Here is an 8,557-nt window from a genome sequence, read left to right as displayed (position 1 = left end):
TGTTCTATATCTTACCACATCACTAGCCTTAAGCGGAAAACAAATTAATTATCCCAATTGAATCTTTGGTTAGCTTAAGATAGTGTATTAATTAAGTGTGGGGAAACTGTGGGAACATGGGTTAATAAAGGAAAAGTATAATGTTTCTAATTTATTTGAATATCAGGAATTTGGGAATCTACTCATGAAAAACTAAAATAGAAAAATAATAGAAAATCCATGTGCATTGATAAGTTATGTTTGTTTCTCTAAATAAAAAAAAAAGAGAAAAAAAGAGAAAAATCCAAAAATACTCAATAAATAAGTAAATAAGGGGACAAAATTACCCCAATATTAAGTTTAATAAAAGATCAATGCACATGTGAAAAAAAAATTAAAGAAAATTTTGGTATATGAGTATGGGAATTATACAAAAGTGAGAATTATGGGTAGCTAGGCATGAATTTAAAAGTATATAGAGTATATGTATATTAGGTGAGAGCTTAGGTTAATTGAAGATTCATATTATAGCTCACTTGACCATACATATATCCTTACCTTTACCTCAGCCCCATTACAACCTTGAAAAGACCTCATGATGTTTGCATTAGTACATTAAATATTTGTTGATTGGTTAGATGAAGAACAAGGTTTAGAAAGCATGACTAGAGAAGAGTAGAGTGAATAACCCTATACACTTGAGAGATTAGAGTGATATACACTACCAGTGAGGGTTCAGTGCTTAATTCTATGTTCCCTGCTTTCATAAGCTATCTTCTTACAAGTTTACTTGTCTTTTACTGTATAATTTGAATTAGTGAAATCTGATTTATGTTTGTCTTGAAGAGCTTATTTACTTTTTAACCAAGAAGGTAGAATCATTTTGCATGTAGTTGCATTCATATAGATAGGTTGCATTTCATGCATTCTATCATTCCTCTTCATTTCTTTATAGTTTCTCTTGAGCTTAGCATGAGGGCATGCTATTGTTTAAGTGTGGGGAGGTTGATAAACCACTATTTTATGGTTTATATTGTGCTCATTTGAGTGGTTTTTATTAACTCTTTACCCACTTATTCATATTATTTGCATGGTTTTACATTTGCCTTCCTAATTATGTGCTTTGATTGAAAACATGCTTCTTTGATCTTATATTTGCTTATTATTAATCCTCTCTTATTACCATTAGATGCCTTGATATGTGTGTTAAGTGTTTTCAGATATTATAGGGCAGGAATGGCTTAGAGGATGGGAAGAAAGCATACAAAAGTGGAAGGAATGCAAGAAGTTGGAGAAATTGCTAAGCTGTCCAGCCTGACCCCTCTGCACTCAAACAGCTATAACTTTAGCTACAGAGGTCCAAACAACGCGATTCCAGTTGCGTTGGAAAGCCAACGTCCGGGGCTTCGATTTGATATATAATATGCTATAGTTCCCCTGACGCTAGGCAACGCGACCGCGTGATCCATGCGGCCGCGTCGCAAGTGACGGAAATCAGCGCAAATGAATTCGCAACCAGCGAATTCTGGGCTATTTTTGACCTAGTTCTCGGCCCAGAAAACACAGATTAGAGGCTATAAAGTGGAGGAATGCATCCATTCATAGAGAGGCTCAGACATAATTCACAATTTTAGGAGTAGATGTAGTTTTTAGAGAGAGAGGTTCTCTCCTCTCTCTTAGATTAGGATTTAGGATTTCTCTTAGTTATAGGAGTGACTCTCAATCCCAGGTTCTTTTTTTTATTTATTTTCTCAATTTAATTTATGAACATCTATGCTAGATTTAATTTCTTTTGTTAATGCAATTCGAGGTATTTTCAGATTTAAGATTGCTTTGCTTTATTTATAAGTGCTTTCAATTTAACTTACACATTTTCTTCCTTTTGGCTTTGGTTAAATAATTGGTAACTGTTGAGTTATCAAACTCATTGTTGATTGAGAATTGGAATTCTTCAAGAATTAATTCATCCACTTAACTTACCTTCATAGTTAGAGGTTAATAAAGTGGGAGAAAAATCCAATTCTCATTACAATTGATAAGGATAACTGGGATATGACCTCCAGTCTTCATACCTTGCCAAAAGCTTATTTTACAGTTATTTATTTATTTTACTTGTCATTTAAATATATCTGTGCCCATTGCCCAAAATCAACATTCCCCAAAAACACACTTTTTCATAATCAATAATAAGAACACCTCCCTGCAATTCCTTGAGAAGACGACCCGAGGTTTGAATACTCGGTTATCAATTTCAAAGGGGTTTGTTACTTGTGACAACCAAACGTTTGTACGAAGGGATTTTTGTCGGTTTAGAAACTATATCTACAACGTGACTATTTTATGACATTCTTTACTGGCAAAAATCCTAACGTCACCGGGGAACCTGGAAGTCATCCCAACACCATGGCGGACGACCATGACAACGACCACGATTCAGACCTAGAAGATAGAACACCGCACAAAAACGCGGATACTACACTGAAAGATACCCCGGAATCCAACGCGGACAAAGACTCACCAAATCCGGGAGCAATAGAAGCACTCCAAGATCGCTTAAAGCAACTCGAAAAAGAAACCCAACAACAACGAGAGATTGGAAGAGATCTACAAAGAGAGGTACGGCGACGTCGGGAATTGGAAGAAAAACTACAGCAATTGGAAGCCGATCTCAAGTTGAAAGCTCCTCAGACCAATCCTGAAGAAAATTCGCGCAAAGAGCAAGACCTGTTCACCAGGAAAATCATGAAAACCAAAATTCCAAAAGACTTCAAACTCTCGGATATGACCTTGTATGATGGCACCACGGACCCCAACCACCACCTCAACAATTTTAGAAGCAGAATGTACCTCACTGACGCCCCAGATGCTGTTCGCTGTAAAGCTTTTCCAACGACTCTCACGAAGACAGCAATCAGATGGTTCAACAACCTACCTCCAAAGTCCATCTCAAACTTTGACGACCTGGCCAAAAAGTTCCTGGCCAGATTCTCCATCCAGAAAGATAAGGCCAAGCACGCCCCCAGTTTACTAGGGATCAAGCAAGGAGAACGGGAGAGCCTCCGCAACTACATGGAGAGATTCAACAAAACATGCATGGACATTCAAAGCTTACCAACAGAGGCCGCCATCATGGGACTCATCAACGGCCTACGAGAGGGACCTTTTAGCCAATCTATATCAAAGAAGTACCCTACCTCCTTAGATGAAGTACAGGAGCGAGCAAAAAAATACATCAACATGGAAGAAAACGCTCGGTTAGGAGAAACCTCCAAATCTGGGGTCCCCTACCGAGATAAAGACAAGGAATCCAAAAGGAAAGAAGATCGGCAAGGGGAGAAAATAAAAAAATACCACAATTACACTCCTCTCAAGGTATCCCTAGTTGACGTATACAAAGAAGTCTGCCACACGGAGAAAATACCCCCAGCTCGGCCACTCAAAGGCAAAAGAGGGGGAGGAAATCGGAATGAGTATTGTGAATACCATCGAGTGCGAGGTCACTCCACCAATGAGTGCTTCGATTTAAAAAACATCATAGAAAAGTTGGTGAGGGAAGGAAAACTAGACCGGTTTCTAGCAACCTGAGATGATGATCAAAGAAAGAGACAAAGGGACGAAGATATCAGACGAACCGCGCGATCACCTCGTACACCAGAAAGACACGTCCACATGATACATGGCAGATTCGCAGGGGGAGGAATCTCCAAATCATCTCGTAAAAGATATCTCAAAGAAGTATATCATGTCAAAGGAAAGGAGGAATCACCCGACATCTCTGCAATCACATTCACTAAAGAGGACGCATCTGGAATCATCTCGGGACACGACGACCCCATGGTCATTACCATCATACTGGCAAACGCCAATCTCCATCGCACACTAATAGATCAAGGAAGCTCCGCCGACATCTTATTCAAAACAGCTTTCGACAAACTCGGTTTAGAAGACAAGGAGCTTAAGGCATACCCGAACAGTCTGTTTGGACTGGGAGATACCCCGGTACAACCATTAGGATACATATCACTGCATACAACCTTTGGAAAAGGGAACCAATCCAGGACCCTCAAAATAGACTCCATTGTGGTCGACGTAAGTTCAGCCTACAATGCTCTAATAGGTCGGACAACACTCAATCAACTCGGCGCAATAGTCTCGACCCCATATCTATGCATGAAATTACCAACTACAGAAGGGATAGCTACAATAAGGGCAGATCAAAAGATGGCGCGCCGCTGTTATAATGAAAGTCTAAACCTCAGAGGCAGAGGAGAAGAGTTTCATACAATTGAGCTTGGAAGAGTGCAGCGACGAGAGGAACTCCGTCCGCAGCCAGAAGGTGAGATAGAGAAGGTTCAGATCGGAGACACCTCGGACAAGACAACTAATATCGGAACAATCCTAAGAGAAGACTCAAAGGAATTACTGATACAATTCTTACGCGATAATGTCGATCTATTCGCATGGAAAGCCGTAGACATGCCAGGCATAGACCCCAAGCTAATGTGCCACAAGTTGGCGGTCTATCCAGGATCTCGGCCGGTGCAACAGAGATGAAGAAAAGTTGGACCGGAGCGATCCCAAGCTGTGGAAGAGCAGATACAGGCACTACTGGAGGCAGGATTCATAAGAGAAGTCAAGTATCCACTATGGTTAGCCAACGTCGTCTTGGTGAAAAATCAAATGGGAAGTGGCGAATGTGTACCGTTTACACAGATTTCAACAAAGCCTGCCCAAAAGATCCTTACCCACTCCCAAGTATCGACGCTCTGGTAGATGCTTCCTCCGGATATAGATACCTCTCGTTCATGGACGTATACTCGGGATACAACCAAATCCCCATGTATCCACCAGATCAAGAAAATACCTCATTTTAATGCCAAAAGCAAATTACTGCTACATCGTGATGCCCTTCGGTCTCAAGAACGCGGGTGCTACTTATCAAAGGCTGATGAACAAAGTCTTCTCGGACCACATCGGAAAAATCATGGAAGTCTATGTGGACCACATGTTGATAAAGACACAAAGCGAAGAGACATTACTGTCCGACCTGACTCAAGTGTTCGACACTATAAGGAAGCACGACATGCGACTCAATCCTGTAAAATGCACCTTTGCGGTAGAAGCAGGCAAATTCCTAGGTTTCATGCTCATACAAAGAGGAATTGAAGCAAACCCGGATAAATGCCAAGCCATACTCAACATGAAGAGCCCCACCTGTGTCAAAGAAGTGCAGCAACTCAACGGGAGACTGGCCGCCCTATCTAGATTCTTAGCAGGGGCAGCGATAAGATCTCTCCCCTTCTATGCTACTTTAAGGAAGGGAAAGCAGTTCGAATGGACGACAGAATGTGAACAAGCCTTCCAAGACTTCAAGGAGTTTTTAGGATGGCCGCCTATCTTATCTCGACCACGAGAAGGAGAATCGCTCATATTATATCTCGCAGTAGGAAGCCGGGCAATAGCCTCAGCACTAGTCAGAGAAGACGAAAGTGGGCAACAACCCGTCTACTTCATTAGCAAAGTGCTACAGGGATCCGAGCTGAACTACCAGAAGATAGAAAAGTTTGCCTATGCTCTCATTCTAACATCTCGACGACTTCGCCCGTACTTCCAGGCTCACACCATTAAGGTTCGAACCAACCAGCCCATAAAAGGAATACTGCAGAAAACAGATTTAGCAGGCAGAATTTTACAATGGGCAGTCGAGTTATCAGAATTCGACCTCCAATATGAAGCTTGGACGGCCATTAAATCACAGTATCTGGCCGACTTTATCGCAGAATTCACAGATTCCTTGGAAACCCCCACAGAATGGAATCTCTACGTGGACGGTTCTTCAAATAAGACTGGAAGCGGCGCAGGCGTGATAATAGAAAGCAACCAAGGAACCCAAGTTAAACTCTCCCTCAAGTTTGGGTTCCCAGCCTCAAACAACCAGGCGGAATATGAAGCGTTATTAGCCGGTTTGAAGCTGGCTACAGAGGTTGGAGCTCAAAAACTTAACATTTACAGCGATTCACAAGTAGTCACCTCGCAGATAACAGGGAGCTATCAAGCCAAAGATCCCACCATGAAAAAGTATTTGGATAAAACCAAGGAGCAGCTCAGACAACTCGGGGAATATAAGATCTACCACATACCCCGCGAACAAAACGCCCGAGCTGACGCACTGTCAAAACTAGCCAGCACCAAACCAGGGGGCCACATTAGAAGCCTCATCCAGGAAATGCTACAAAACCCGTCAATCTCGGAAGAGGAAAAAATCCTAGCCATAACAAGTCAGGACCAAGGATGGATGACCCCCATAATTAACTACCTCAAAGCAGAGACGCTCCCCACAGAGGAAAAAGAGGCAAAGAGATTGAAAAGGGAGGAACAGTACTACACTATTATAAACAACATCCTGTACAAAAGAGGGATCTCAATACCACTACTAAAATGTGTGCCGACCAACAACACAAAGGAAGTGCTAGAAGAAGTATACGGCGGCATGTGCGGCAACCATCTCGGAGCACGAGCTCTCGCTAAAAAAGTACTCCGAGCGGGATTTTATTGGCCAACCCTACAGAAAGAAGACACAGAATTCGTAAAGACATGTCCACCATGTCAGAAACATGCCAACTTCCACATCTCCCCGCCAGAAGAGCTCGTCAGTGTAACCTCGCCCTGGCCATTTGCAAAATGGAGACTTGATCTTCTCGGACCCTTTCCCCAGGGATCAATACAAGTAAAATTTCTCATAGTCGGAGTAGACTATTTTACAAAATGGATTGAGGCAAAGCCCCTAGCCAACGCCACCGCTCAAAGAAGCCAGAAATTCCTATACAGGAACATTGTCACGAGGTTCGGGGTTCCATACTCCATCACCACAGACAATGACACTCAATTCACAGACACAGGCTTCAGGAGACTAGTAGCTGACTTGAATATAAAGCACCAGTTCACCTCCGTCGAACGCCCTCAAGCCAACGGACAGGCCGAAGCTGCCAACAAAGTCATATTGGCTGGGTTGAAACGGAGACTACAAGATGCAAAGGGAGCTTGGGCCAAAGAACTTCCACAAGTCCTATGGGCATATCGAACAACGCCACACTCCACGAGAAATGAATCACCCTTTCGACTAGCATATGGAGTGGAGGCAATGAACCCAGTAGAGATCGAGGAAGGGTCATCCAAAGTAGTCCACTATAATGAAGAGGCCAACTCTCAACTTCAGAAGGAAGAACTCAACCTACTACCTGAAATCCAGGAAAGAGCTCGGATTAGGGAAGAAGCACTAAAACGTCGAATGGCTTCCAGATATAACCAGAAGGTAGTGCCGAGAAGTTTCGCGGAGAACGATCTCATCCTAATCCGAAATGATATTGGAACAACTCGACCAGGAGAAGAAAAGTTGGCAGCAAACTGGAAAGGACCCTACCGAGTTGTAAAAGTACTTGGGAAGGGCTACTACAGACTGTCCGAACTCGATGGATGAGAGCTTCCCAGATCATGGCACGCCTGCAACCTAAGAAGGTACTATAGCTAGAAAAGTAAAAGATCTCACTATTGGATGCACTCTTTTTCCTGAAAAGGTTTTTTAATGAGGCACCAACTTGAGACCCAAACACTATTCGACATAAAGGGATGAAAATTCCCACATGTATATATTTGCACTTTTCTTTGAATAAAATATATATTCTAGATATTCTACAATTATTCAAGACGCATTAATCTGAAGCATTCATCGTCCGATTATAAAGCAACAGATCGGCAGAAAGTGAATTACAATTTCACAGCACGATCACGATAAAGACAATCGTCCGATAAAGGTGAAAACGCGATTCACCCAAAAGACGATCTAAAGATGGCAACCACCTTCTACAAATCGGCAAAGATGAACACAGAATAATGTAAGAAGTTATCGAAAGTGATCTAAAAAAGAACATGACGAGGTCTTACGGATTTGCTAAAATAATAACTTAAAGACTGGCCGACGTTAAGAAGTCGGACCAAGTCAACCCAAGTTATAAGTAAACCCTGGAAAGAGGTCTAGCCAACCCTATTAAAGAAGATTACTTTAACTTAGAAGGGCCCGACATGACAAAGTCAGCCCAAAATAAAAAAGTTATAAAAGTAATCCCTGAAAGATATCTGACAAAGATCCAAGAAAGAGGATTACAAAAATAACTTAGAAGAGACCGACATAACGAAGTCGGACTCCTACTACTAAAAGTTATAAAAGTAATCCCTGAAAAAGATCTGACAAAGATCCAAGAAAGAGGATTACAAAAATAACTTAGAAGAGACCGACATAACGAAGTCGGACTCCTACTACTAAAAAGTTATGAAAGTAATCCCTGAAAAAGATCTGACAAAGATCCAAGAAAGAGGATTACAAAAATAACTTAGAAGAGACCGACATAACGAAGTCGGACTCCTACTACTAAAAAGTTATAAAAGTAATCCCTGAAAGAGATCTGACAAAGATCCAAGAAAGAGGATTACAAAAATAACTTAGAAGAGACCGACATAACGAAGTCGGACTCCTACTACTAAAAAGTTATAAAAGTAATCCCTGAAAGAGATCTGACAAAGA

Source organism: Arachis ipaensis, chromosome B04, assembly GCF_000816755.2.
Source record: "Arachis ipaensis cultivar K30076 chromosome B04, Araip1.1, whole genome shotgun sequence".
Classification (NCBI taxonomy): Eukaryota; Viridiplantae; Streptophyta; class Magnoliopsida; order Fabales; family Fabaceae; genus Arachis; species Arachis ipaensis.
Note: the sequence above shows the minus strand (reverse complement) of the source record.